Source organism: Dermochelys coriacea, chromosome 8 (assembly GCF_009764565.3).
Source record: "Dermochelys coriacea isolate rDerCor1 chromosome 8, rDerCor1.pri.v4, whole genome shotgun sequence".
Classification (NCBI taxonomy): domain Eukaryota; kingdom Metazoa; phylum Chordata; order Testudines; family Dermochelyidae; genus Dermochelys; species Dermochelys coriacea.
This window is the reverse complement of record NC_050075.1, coordinates 91,922,088-91,935,739: the sequence shown is the minus strand read 5'-3', so window position 1 is coordinate 91,935,739 and position 13,652 is coordinate 91,922,088.

The window sequence follows — 13,652 nt, the reverse complement described above, 5'->3', positions numbered from 1 at the left end:
AATCTGTCCTTCAGTTATTAGCATGTACTAGACATTAGTGAAACAGAGTAGTTCTGGTGAATACTAATAAATGTTTGAAAGGTCAAACTAATCCTTCACACATGAGAATGGCCAGAGGTTTCTATCACGGCATGACAGAAGCAGTGCAAGCTCAAGTGAAATGTATTATTAGAAACAGCATGGCTGTGTTTGGTTAGGTGCAATTCGCGTGGGTGTGGGTCTAGAGGGTGCAGTGAATTATCACATTAGCTTTAAACATATGGAGACTGGTTTTAATCTCACTCCAGATTGTTAGGTTTTGGTTACGACACCAAGACACCTCAAAGTTTAATACAATTAAAAGTGGCTGGTGATATGTGCTCCAGACAGGAATAGCACTGAGTCTGCAAATCAAGATTGAGATAGATCAGTTGTGTGAGCTCAAGGCAAGCAGCGTGCCCCAGGGGTTGGTTCTGGAGCCGGTTTTGTCCAAAATCTTCATTAATGATCTGGATGATGGGATGGATTGCACCCTTAGCAAGTTCACGGATGACACTAAGCTGCGAGGAGAAGTAGATACCCTGGAAAGAGGGCTAGGGTCCAGAGTGACCTAGACAAATTGGAGGATTGGGCCAAAAGAAATCTGATGAGGTTCAACAAGGACAAGTGCAGATTCCTGCATTTAGGATGGAAGAATCCAATGCACTGCTACAGGCTGGAGACTTACTGGCTAAGTGGCAGTTCTGCAGAAAAGGACCTGTGGATTACAGTGGATGAGAAGCTGGATATGAGTCAACAGTGTGCCCTTGTTGCCAAGAAGGCTAACAGCATATTGGGCTGCATTAGTAGGAGCATTGCCAGCAGATCGAGGGAAGTGATTATTCCCCTCTGTTCGGCACTTGTGAGGCCACATTTGGAGTATTGTGTCCAGTTTTGTGCCCCCCACTACAGAAAGGATGTGGACAAATTGGAGAGAGTCCAACAGAGGGCAATAAAAATTTATTAGGGGGTTGGGACACATGACATATGAGGAGAGGCTGAGGGAACTGGACTTATTTAGTCTGCAGAAGAGAAGAGTAAGGGGGGATTTGATAGCAGCCTTCAACTACCTGAAGGGGAGTTCCAAAGAGGATGGAGCTAGGCTGTTCTCAGTGGTGGCAGATGACAGAACAAGGAGCAATCATCTCAAGTTGCAGTCGGGGAGGTCTAGGCTGGATATTAGGAAACACTATTTCACTAGGAGGGTGGTAAAGCACTGGAATGGGGTACCTAGGAAGGTGGTGTAATCTCCATCCTTAGAGGTTTTAAGGCTCAACTTGGAATGATTTAGTTGGGATTGGTACTGCTTTGAGCAGGGGGTTGGACTAGATGACCTCTTGAGGTCTCTTCCAACCCTAATCTTCTATGGTTCTATTATTGTAAGTGAATAATTCTATTCATTCCTCACTGTCCTGGACCCTAAATTCACCTGTATTGTTTTTTAAGGTGTGGGTAAATGAGAGTAACTAGAGAGCTTATAGTTTTTATTTACGTCACAGAGATTAATGTAGGTTTTAGTGAATAGACATGACAACATGATTTTATATGGTAGTGAAGGTGCACCTGATGAATCCACAGAACTTTATGCTCGGCTATTTGAAACCAGGAGAAAAGATAGGCAGTGAGTAAATCATCTTAAAGGTAGATGCATTATACCCAGCTGAGTTACTTCTGTACCTTACCGTTCAGAGAAAATAAGCTCTTATATGATGGGGCCATAAATATCCTTAGATGAATTTCTTACTGTAGTTTAATGATCTCCATTTGTATTGTACAGAGCTTCTCTTCAGGGTATATTTTGTCTATCTATGTTTAATTTAACCTATACCACATTCACCACCATGGTATCCGAGTGCATGAACCAATGCTAACTCTTAGATCCTTTGTGGAATTAAGATCTTTTAGGTGATTATCTATTTTAGGGTTTTGTACTGCCTACTACCCATCATCACAGTAGCTAAGCATGAATGCATTGATTGGATGTTATCGGTATTCCAAACCTGTTTGGATGAAGTGGGAGGGGTGTATGGTCTGGTTTCTGGAACTGTGTTAAATAATCTTGACACAAGGTTTATCTAACATATTATGGTTATGGCAATGAAATGTTATCTATGTACTCTAATCAAATCTAGTAATCTAGTCTGATCTAGGCCTTTCTAATACACACATCACTGTGGTTTCTGGACACCAGATTTGAGAATCTAGTAAATCTGTGTCCCAAAGACGTTTGACATGGAAGGGGATGATTCTTCCACTTGTTCTTTTTTTCTTATATCGGTGGTGATGTGGTTTGATAGGACAATATCGTTGTCCAGGTATTGAGGATTCATCATTTGCAGATCTCATGCCCTACCTAAACCCATTTGTTTGTTTACATATAGTGACCAAGTGATAACATAAGACCTCTGATGTGTATATATAATGATTCCATTGTTGTCCATAGTCTGTCTGTTTGTATCCATAGGGACCTCCACAGGTTCTAGCTAAGGGAGGGTTCAGTGTTTTGTACAATCTAATCCTATTCAGAGGACAAAAGTGTCTCCCTGCCCTGGTCACCGGTGAGGAATTGCCTAATTTTTATAGCCATATATGGAAGTGGGCTGCAAGTAACGATGATGTCAGGGGAGTGAAATGAGCATATTTAGTCACTGACATTTGCTTAAAGTAAAGGGGTCTTTGACTCTTTCTAGACCGTATGGCTGACCAGCCTGACTTCACTTTTTGCACCATCAGGGTTGCTGAAATGAGTTTGCTAAGCAGTGCGAGTGACAGAACTATTGTACTGTAATGGAGATTTCAGCCTCCTTGCCCTGTACTGATACAGCACAGCAAGTCATTGAAATAGCTTAGTAGGTAGGTAGGAGATAATCATGAGCTTAGGATATGGTGTCTGTCAATTGAACTTAAAACAAAAGTATGCTGCTTTTGTCAGTCAGTGACAGACTCAGTAGGGATTCAGGAGGCCAGTAGTGGCTTTGAAGCCTCAGCAGCCGGGCTGTCTCCCTGGCCACAGGGTGAAAGTAGCATTCAGCTTCGGATTAACACTGGCGAAAGGTGACCTAGAAATAACAGGTAAAAGATAAGCTGATATTTTGGCAAGGACAGAGCTGCCCTTGAAAAGCATTTTTGCTGTGGTTAGGGCCTGATCCCAAGCCCACTGAAGTCAACCTGTGTCTTTCCTTTGACTCAAGTAGGCTTTGGATTAGGCCCTTCATGAGGTGGATGAAAACCTGATCTTATATACCTTGGACCCTTGTGCAGCTAAATAAAGCTTTATCCAAAAATGGATTCTGGCTATTGCCCTACCCAGTGTTCACTCCTGCACACCAGGAGAGCAATGTACTCCAACATTGTGGCATGGGGAAGTCCTGCCTGCCTATGAATGTACTGTAAGACAAACATTTACCAGAATATAATGTGATGGCTGCCCAGCCTGGCGGTTGATTCATTATGTTGTCACTGGTATCTGATGGCCTTGCATCAGTCACATTAGCTAATGTCCTAAAGGAACTCCACACAATTTTTCACAGCATGACATAACAAAAGAGAACTGATGGTAGAACAGGGCTTGTCTCTGAGCGTCCCCTGGCTTAACTGATTTGCCTGTTCAAGTGTGATTTTTCTAAGGAATGCTTTTAATCAATAATAATAATAGAACAGGCCTGGTCCTTCATGGAAGAGAGCAAAATCCACAATGTTTTTGTGGTGAATTCGTACTGTGAGAATCAAAATAGCATTCCCAACACCCAGCTGATTTCAGCAGCAGCTTTGCCTGCATCAGGACTCCAGATTGAGTCTATGGAGAGAGTCTTCTAGTAGCTGTTCAAAGGTCACAGGCTAGACACCTCATGGCTCTATTGCGAGGATTCCTTCGGTGGAAACAAGATTTAAAGTGGGTGGCATTTTTATGGCCCGATAGGTTTTGATTCATTACACTCTGAAGTCAATGGTAGCCTTTCCACTGATTTCGGTGTGTGATAGATCAGGTCCATAATGTAGAGAAGGCCAGGGGTTCTGTTTTAAGATACAAAGGTGGCACCATAAAGCTTCGGACCAATCCTAACCGTTACTACAAACGCTTGGATTAAATTTCTTTTGGTCATGAGACTAGTTACCTGGATGGCAAAGAAAAGCCTATGTTACTTGTGTTTGTAAGGGAGGGGCAGAGAGAAGTCGAGGCTACTATAATTAACCCAGGCTGGTATTTCTATGATAACAAAGAACCCTGATTTTAATGAACACAACTGCTTTGCAGACTGGAAGTTGGGGTACAGTACCTGGCCCTACAGAACTTTCTTCTCCAAATTGTAGAAAGACCCACGGAACAAGAAGTGTATTTTAATTGAGTCTGGTTTGAAAATGGTGATAAAAATTCAAAATTTGTCATGAAAATTTGAATCAACATGTTAAAAATCCACATTGCAGGCCACTCTTCTGAGAAAGTAATTTATTATCACGAGAGAGAGAGAGAGAGAGAGAGAGAGAAGGGTGCAGTGTGAGCACAGGCCTGGGAACCAGGAACTCTTGCAGGCTAATCCTGGATCTGACTCTGACTCCCTCTGAGGCATTGAGCATGTCACAACCTTTCGGCCTGCATTTCCCCAGCCATAAAATGAGTTGGAGGGATGTCTGAGGGGTGTGAAAGCCAAGTATGACACCCTTAAGCCTTATCTAATCTTGTCAGGAAAACCATGCCCACTACAGCCCTCAAGGGACATGAAACTACAGATGTATCCATGTTTTCAATACAGTGCCCAGATACAGCTGAGTGAATAATTGATTTTTCAGTGTACTGGCAGTTCTGAAAAATAAACAAACAAAAATCAGGACCAACTGTACCAAAAACTTGTGTAAAACTTCATCAAATTGAAAAAATCTATTTTGGGTTGATTCACAGACATTATGAATGAATGAATAAACTATGACATTTTGGGCTGCAGTCCAGATCAGTGCTGTGCTGTGTCACTACTTACCCTGCAACCATGGGTGCCTCACAATGCTTTGCTATAGTAACTTCCAACTTCAGTCTATCGCAAACAGCCTGCCAGCATGCAGGTCACGTGCTGTTTGCATATATCTGATCCAGCCACTCTGACCCCCAGCAACCTGTCAGCAACACTCCAGTGACACTTTGGCTTCCACCAGCCTTGGTTACCACTTGCAGGGTGACCCCAACACATGCCCCGTCCCAGATTTCCCCTCAAAACATGTGTTCTGCACTGTCCAGCCCTCTCATGGACAATCCCAATATATTAGGTCTGTTGCCTCTCTAAAGGGATCAATATACGACAGTTTGCCACCCAAATGGAGTTACCCACATAGTTCACTGGATGCATTTTAATTAAACAATAAAACAAGTTGATTTAACTACAAGAAGATAGATTTAAAGCGAGTACAAATATAAGGCATTAAAGTCAGAAATTTTTTCAAGAGAAATAAAGATAAATTGCTTCCTAGCACTAAAACTTAACAAACTAGACTTGGTTCAAGATGAAGTCTCATACTGCATGTTCCCACTAACACTGCTGACCAAATTCTCAGGCCAGGGTCTACTCCCAAAGTGCAAAGGCTTTTGTCTTCTTAGATGAAAGAGAGAGAAATGAATAGGGAGAGAGAACTTGGGGTGGTTTTGACCCTCACTTTTATAGTTCAGTCACCCTTTGAGAATGCCTTTCCCTGAATGTTACTTCCAGATAAATTTCATTCCTGATGTGAGGACGGATACAGAGTCTGGTGATGAAAGAGGTGCCATGCGATTGTTTGCAAAAATGCAGATCTATCTATTCCTATCCCCTTCCTTGCCAAAGAATGGTCACTCGACAGGTGATTGCCCATCAACTTTGATGACACCTGGCTAGAGGCATCCGCTTTTCCTTTGTCTTTGAGAAACTGGTTTACCCAAGCTTGTCTGGTAAATACATTTCAAACCTAATTTCAGCATATGTTCATCACTTTACATATACGGTTGCTACATACATTTCACCATCATATTATTGACCAGCAAGTTATTACTTTTCAAATGATACCTCAAAGGGCATATTTTGTACAAAGATTATTACAATAGTGTGTAGGGTGTGAATACAGGGGTGTATTTGGTCACAATGACAATGACTAGTCATTGGGCCCAGGAATGATTTCCAGTTAGGTGGCTAGGGCACACACCTCGCCTGTGGAAAACCTAAGTTCAAGACCCTGATCCAAGGCTTATGTAATTATTTATACAAAGTGGAATAGCTTCTGCAGCAAAGATTGAGAGATACCCACACCAGAATATCCCAGTGGCTAGGTCACTCTCCTGCAGCGTGGGACACCCAAGTTCAAACCCCTTCTTCATATCCTGCAGAGGTGGGTGTCTGAACCAGGTTCTCCCAGAGAAGAGCTGCCCATTTGTAGATTTCCTTGCTCCCTGCAACAGAGAATTAATCATCTGGTGCTTAGTTGTCACTCCCTGAGAAAGAAAGAGAGAGCAGGAAATAGTTGGAAGGAAGAGAAGAAACAGAAGGTAAAGGAATGAAAATAAACATGCAGGAACATGCATATTAAAGGAGCTAAAGTGCAAATCAAGAAAAAGTAAAGGTCAGTGGGGAGGGAGAGAGGAACAAAAATAAATAAGAAACCCAAGAGAAAACAGAGACTTGTAAAAGAAGAAAATAGCCATAAATGGGAAAGAGAAGAGAAGATTTAATGGGCGAGCACAGGAACTGCCATGCTGGCTCAGAAAGAAAAGGAGGACTTGTGGCACCTTAGAGACTAACAAATTTATTTGAGCATAAGCTTTTGTGAGCTACAGCTCACTTGATTGGATGCATTCAGTGGAAAATACAGTGGGGAGATTTATATACACAGAAAACATGAAACAATGGGTTTATTCATACACACTTTAAGGAGAGTGATCACTTAAGATGAGCTATTACCAGCAGGAAAGTGGGGGGGAAGGAGGAAAACCTTTTGTGGTGATGATCAAGGTGGGCCATTTCCAGCAGTTAACAAGAACATCTGAGGAACAGTGGGAGGGTGGGGTGGGGTGAGAAATAACATGGGGAAATAGTTTTACTTTATGTAATGACTCATCCACTCCCAGTCTCTATTCAAGCCTAAGTTAATTGTATCCAGTTTGCAAATTAATTCCAATTCAGCAGTCTCTCTTTGGAGTCTGTTTTTGAAGTTTTTTTGTTGAAGGATAGCCACTCTCAGGTCTGTAATCATGTGATGGGAGAGATTGAAGTGTTCTCTGACTGGTTTTTGAATGTTATAATTCTTGACGTCTGATTTGTGTCCATTTATTCTTTTACATAGAGACTGTCCAGTTTGACCAATGTACATGGCAGAGGGGTATTGCTGGCACATGATGGCATATATCACATTGGTAGATGCTCAGGTGAACGAGCCTCTGATAGTGTGGCTGATGTGATTAGGCCCTATGATGGTGTCCCCTGAATAGATATGTGGACACAGTTGGCAACGGGCTTTGTTGCAAGGATAGGTTCCTGGGTTAGTGGTTCTGTTGTGTGGTGTGTGGTTGCTGGTGCGTATTTGCTTCAGGTTGGGGGGCTGTCTGTAAGCAAGGACTGGCCTGTCCCCCAAGATCTGTGAGAGTGATGGGTCATCCTTCAGGATAGGTTGTAGATCCTTGATGATGCATTGGAGAGGTTTTAGTTGGGGGCTAAAGGTGATGCCTAGTGGCGTTCTGTTCTTTTCTTTGTTGGGCCTGTCCTGTAGTAGGTGACTTCTGGGTACTCTTCTGGCTCTGTCAATCTGTTTCTTCACTTCAGCAGGTGGGTACTGTAGTTGTAAGAATGCATGATAGAGATCTTGTAGGTGTTTGTCTCTGTCTGAGGGGTTGGAGCAAATGCGATTATATCGTAGAGCTTGGCTGTAGACAATGGATCATGTGGTGTGATCTGGATGAAAGCTAGAGGCATGTAGGTAGGAATAGCGGTCAGTAGGTTTCCGATATAGGGTGGTGTTTATGTGACCATCGCTTATTAGCACCGTAGTGTCCAGGAAGTGGATCTCTTGTGTGGACTGGTCCAGGCTGAGGTTGATGGTGGGATGGAAATTGTTGAAATCATGGTGGAATTCCTCAAGGGCTTCTTTTCCATGGGTCCAGATGATGAAGATGTCATCAATGTAGCACACGTAGAGTAAGGGCATTAGGGGACGAGAGCTGAGGAAGCATTGTTCTAAGTCAGCCATAAAAATGTTGGCATACTGTGGGGCCATGCGGGTACCCATCGCAGTGCCGCTGATTTGAAGGTATACATTGTCCCCAAATGTGAAATAGTTATGGGTGAGGACAAAGTCACAAAGTTCAGCCACCAGGTTAGCCATGACATTATCGGGAATACGGGTCCTGACGGCTTGTAGTCCATCTTTGTGTGGAATGTTGGTGTAGAGGGCTTCTGCATCCATAGTGGCTAGGATGGTATTTTTAGGAAGATCATCGATGGATTGTAGTTTCCTCAGGAAGTCAGTGGTGTCTCGAAGATAGCTGGGAGTGCTGGTAGCGTAGGGCCTGAGGAGGGAGTCTACATAGCCAGACAATCCTGCTGTCAGGATGCCAATGCCTGAGATGATGGGGCATCCAGGATTTCCAGGTTTATGGATCTAGGGTAGCAGATAGAATACCCCAGGTCGGGGTTCCAGGGGTGTATCTGTGCAGATTTGTTCTTGTGCTTTTTCAGGGAGTTTCTTGAGCAAATGCTGTAGTTTCTTTTGGTAACCCTCAGTGGGATCAGAGGGTAATGGCTTGTAGAAAGTGGTGTTGGAGAGCTGCCTAGTAGCCTCTTGTTCATATTCCGACCTATTCATGATGACGACAGCACCTCCTTTGTCAGCCGTTTTGATTATGATGTCAGAGTTGTTTCTGAGGCTGTGGATGGCATTGTGTTCTACACGGCTGAGGTTATGGGGCAAGTGATGCTGCTTTTCCACAATTTCAACCCGTGCATGTCGGCGGAAGCACTTTATATAGAAGTCTGTTATTTTGATCTTCAGGAGGAGTCCACCCAGAATCCTTCTTTTTGTAGTGTTGGTAGAAAGGTCCCTGTGGGTTAATACGTTGGTTAGAGGTGTGTTGGAAATATTCCTTGAGTCGGAGACATCGAAAATAGGAACAGTGGGGGTGGGGGGAGGAAATAACATGGGGAAATAGTTTTACTTTGTGTAATGACCCACTTGCTCAGAGTGATAGTTCTATATAGGTTTTTATACTCATCATTGTAGTATCTGAATGCCTAGGTCAATATAGTTTTGTATCCTGATCTTTGAGTGGTACCGGACGGTTCAGTGAAGGGAAAGAAATAATAATTATGTACCCACCTCACCAGGTTTTGTAAAGATTAAGGGCCAGATCCTGCAAAGTGCTTGAGGTTATTCAAGTTTGAAGCTGACAAATGTTTCTAGAAGTGTATAGGATTATTATTATTATTATTAGGGCAACTTTCCCAAATAAATCCAAGTGCAGGAGCTGCAAAACATAAACTCTTCTATTTGGGCCCCAAAGAACATGAAGTGTGTGGTTTCAGAAACCTGTTGGCCTTGTGTAAGGGAAAAGCTACGTTTATTTTAAAAAGGGAACCAGGTGCATAAATGGCCACTCATGCATGTTAATCTCTGTTCTTTTTGGAGAATGTTACCCCATAGCCCTGTTAAAAGGCTACTTGATGAGAGGCCATTGGGGCTTTTGGAAAATTTTGTGCCCTGAGAGTGTGGGAGGAGGGGGAATTTCCCCTGCTGCGGAACAACAATGAAATAAATGCTCAGTTCAAACCAGTCTCCAAGGTATGAAATACCAACTCCCAAGTACAAGGGAGGTTTAAGTGGCTGGGGTTGTTTCACGATAGAGGGGAACAAATTACTTCTCCCTGGCCATGTAGTCAATCCACAGCCACTACTGCACCTTGAAAGGACTGGCAAGCTAGATGAGAGGCAGAGAGAGGTGTCCAGACTCTGGTGAGGGGCAGGCAGTCTAAAAGCCTAAGCGAGGGAGAAATGGAATGGGATGGGGAATGTGAGAGAAGTATGAGGAAAGTTTTCACACAGAAAGATGGAGGAAAGGGGACAGAGACATGGAAGAGAGGTGGTGGGAGAAGAGATGGAGAGTGGAGAAGAAAGAGAGACGTTTAAGAGTTGAAATATCACATAAGATTCTTTTTCATGGTTATGGACCCATAGCTCACATCACTATTGATGAGACCTGTCCTGGGATTGTACTGAGAGAAGATTCAACTTCCCAGAAACATATAGAACAATTCTTCTCACAAAGGGAGGCATATCTTTGTCAGAGTGACCCTACATTTTGCTGGGAAAAACCACAGACATTGGTGATGTCTACAGGAAGTCCTTTAAGATCTTATTACAGCTCACAAACATTTCAACCTCATTTAAAAAGCAATGGTTATTGTCATATTCCCATTCTGATGCCATTTTGCAAGCCTTGCTTTAGAGTTTTGGGTGCACTGAGATTATAATAGATTGTGCCCCACAAGACCAAAAAGAAGTTTTGCATTTGTGACTGCCCTTTCTCTCGCTCTGTGTGTGTATGTGTGTGTGAGACAGTGTCTGTGTGTATTACAGCTGGTCAGAAATTGAGGAGAGGAGGAACTTTTTTTTCCTTTTGTCAGCATTTGAATGTTTCTGTTTTCTTCATTGACATTTCTAGTTTAAAAACATTTAAATCAACTCTGCAGATGGTCAAAAAGCAGGGAACTTTTTTTTTTTAAATGGTCACAAAAGTTTATTCCCATTTGTATCAGAAATTTGAAATGAAAGGAACCAGCCCTCATGTAATTCTTCGTTTGTTGTTATGAACGAGGTGGCCCGCCATGAGGGATCCTGGATGCAAACCCAATCACAGAACCGCTCAGGTGAACGAGTATATACTAAAGCACTTTCCTTTGTGCCCATCAATAGGAGCAGTTAAGGCCTTTTTGCAGTGCAAAGCAGTTTCGCATAAAGAAGAGGGGCTGACTCCCAGGCCAAGTGTGGAGATACCACATGCAATCTGAGAGGCATTTTGGAGCTAACAGGCTTTTCCTAGGTTTCAGATTCCGTTGCTGGAACCAAACTGCCTGCTGAGTAGTCAGTTCAAGTTTGAGGTAGTCTGTGGAAGGAAGCAGTCTGCTTGGTTGTGAGGCTAAGAATACCTCCTTCTTTGGACAGGACAGTGGTTCCTTATCTGGGATTCCTGCAAAAGGAGGCTGCCTGTGTGCAGCTTGTGCTTGCTGCTGTTCAGGGAGGGAGGACTGGTGCCATTTTGTAAATAAACAAATTACACTAAGAAAATACTTGCCTGGGTCACCAATTGCTGCTCCAACTGGGAAACTGACCTGCAGGGCTCTGAATTCTGGCTACCACTCAGCCAAGGAAGCAACAGTTGTAACAGGTCAGTGGCATGAGAGAGACTAGATTCTCATGTCAAAAGTTTTAATTCATAGGTTGCTTGGCCCCAGCTATTATGGCTCAGTCACTGCACACTAGCTTGGGCACCGGTGTTTGAAAGACTCCTGTGACATTGTTGCATTGGCTTCATTATGCACTGCTGGGGAGAGCTGAGTCAGGAGAACAGGAGGAGTCCTTAAAGCACAGAGACACAAGATTTTCAGGGACTGCACTCCCTTCCATACCCCTTCTTCCTGACCCTCCCGACCTCCCTGATTTCCATCATTTAGTGCCAGTTTCCCTAACACAGCCTCCTTCCCCAAAGACTGTCCTGCCTTCCACCCACCCACAATTTCTCCCTCTCTCCTCAACTCTCCCCCACACCCAATACATTCTGTGCTGTTCTGGGTATGGAAAGTAACTGTAAACCATGCTTAATTAACCTGTAGGCTCTGGTTGCTGTGCACTGCTCCCCAACAAGGTAAAGTAAGCCAGAATGTACTGGTGAATCTGGCCCTAAAAGTGAAAATATAAAAAAATTATTTTAGGCTGATACTGCCTATCTTCAAAACATTAGAAATATCACACAGCAATATTTACTTTGGGGTTTTTTGTTCAGTATTAAATCTATGACATTTTAAAAAAATTAAATAAGGAAATTCCCAGACCAAAAAACATATTAAAATGGTGTTAAGGTTGAGAGTACAATCTGTTATTTAGGGAGAATACATGATATTTATCCCAGAAGCAAACTTTGTAAACTGAGGAAGTACAGAGTAAGTTAAAGTTACGTTTTAAAATAAATTCAAACAGGTTAAGGTGTGGAAATGCACAGGTAGGGCATGCAAACAACCTTAACTCTGCCATAACTGGACAGTGGAAAAAATATGAAAAAGAAACAAACCCTAACCACAAACACTAAAATATATAAATCACAATTGTTTGTGTTTTGATGCTGTCACAATGATTATAGGCTGAATTTGTACATGACATAACTCCATCATTTTCAATGAAGTTGAGTCTTCTGACAATACTTGGGATGAATTTAATAAAGCATTATAGTATACATTTTTAGTACTGCTAGCTAAATTCCTTTCTTTTATTCTCCCGTTACAGAATAATTTATTCAATATGGTTATTGGGTAACCATATTGGGTAATACTTAATGGCAATATCTCAGGTTAAAGATAATTCAGTTCTTTGTACCCTTTCAGGTATCAGCCAGGCCTGCAAGCCTCTTGGTAGTTACTCCATCCCTTTGAGTAGTAAGCTTCAACAGTGAGGAGATCAAAAGCTTGTTTCTTGTTATTAATTAAGATTTAGGTCCTTCTGGGAGTTGACTCTTTAGTGTCTGGAAATGGTGCTCTGCTGGAAGATAACTGTTGACCATGTGTTTAGTCTTTAATGATCCTGACCCCAGTCCCCCTCTTGTCTGGCTTTATTTATGCTACAGAAAATATTTGGATCAGTCTTTAGAATTCAAGAGCTGAACTTGATTAAAGTACAAACACATCCCCTTTCTCTGTGATTTTCCCAGAGGACACTCTCATGTAATAGCTAGTGCCAAACTTGTTTCCCTTCTCAGAACTTAAAGTCCCTTCCAAGTTCATTCTTAGCATCCTTCCTTCCATGCACACAACCTGTTGTCACACAGAACTCCCCACAGCACACTTTCCCTGAGAGTGTGACATAGGCCACAGTTAGAATCAATGTCAGATCTAAGCCTACAATACACAATCCAAATTCAGCTCTGATGCAATTCCAGTCACTTCAGTGGAATGACTGTCATTTTCACCAGGGCTGACTTTGGCCTGAGGAGCCCCTGTCTCTTGGTGATGGACTCAGACTACTAGATTCATTCCTTTTTCACCTCCTTGATAAATCTAATAGTTTCCTATTGAGACCATAACAATTCTAATTGCCTATGTTTTGAAGAAATATCTAAAACAATGCATGATTTTATGTAGCATATGTACTGAAACCTGTAGGTGCTGCAGCATGAGTTAAGGAGTTCGGCAGATTTCCCCCTGAATTCGTTTGCTTTTATTAAAAAGAAAAGGAGTACTTGTGGCACCTTAGAGACTAACAAATTTATTTGAGCATAAGCTTTCGTGAGCATCCGATGAAGTGAGCTGTAGCTCACGAAAGCTTATGCTCAAATAAATTTGTTAGTCTCTAAGGTGCCACAAGTCCTCCTTTTCTTTTTGCGGATACAGACTAACACGGTTGCTACTCTGAAACCTTTGCTTTTA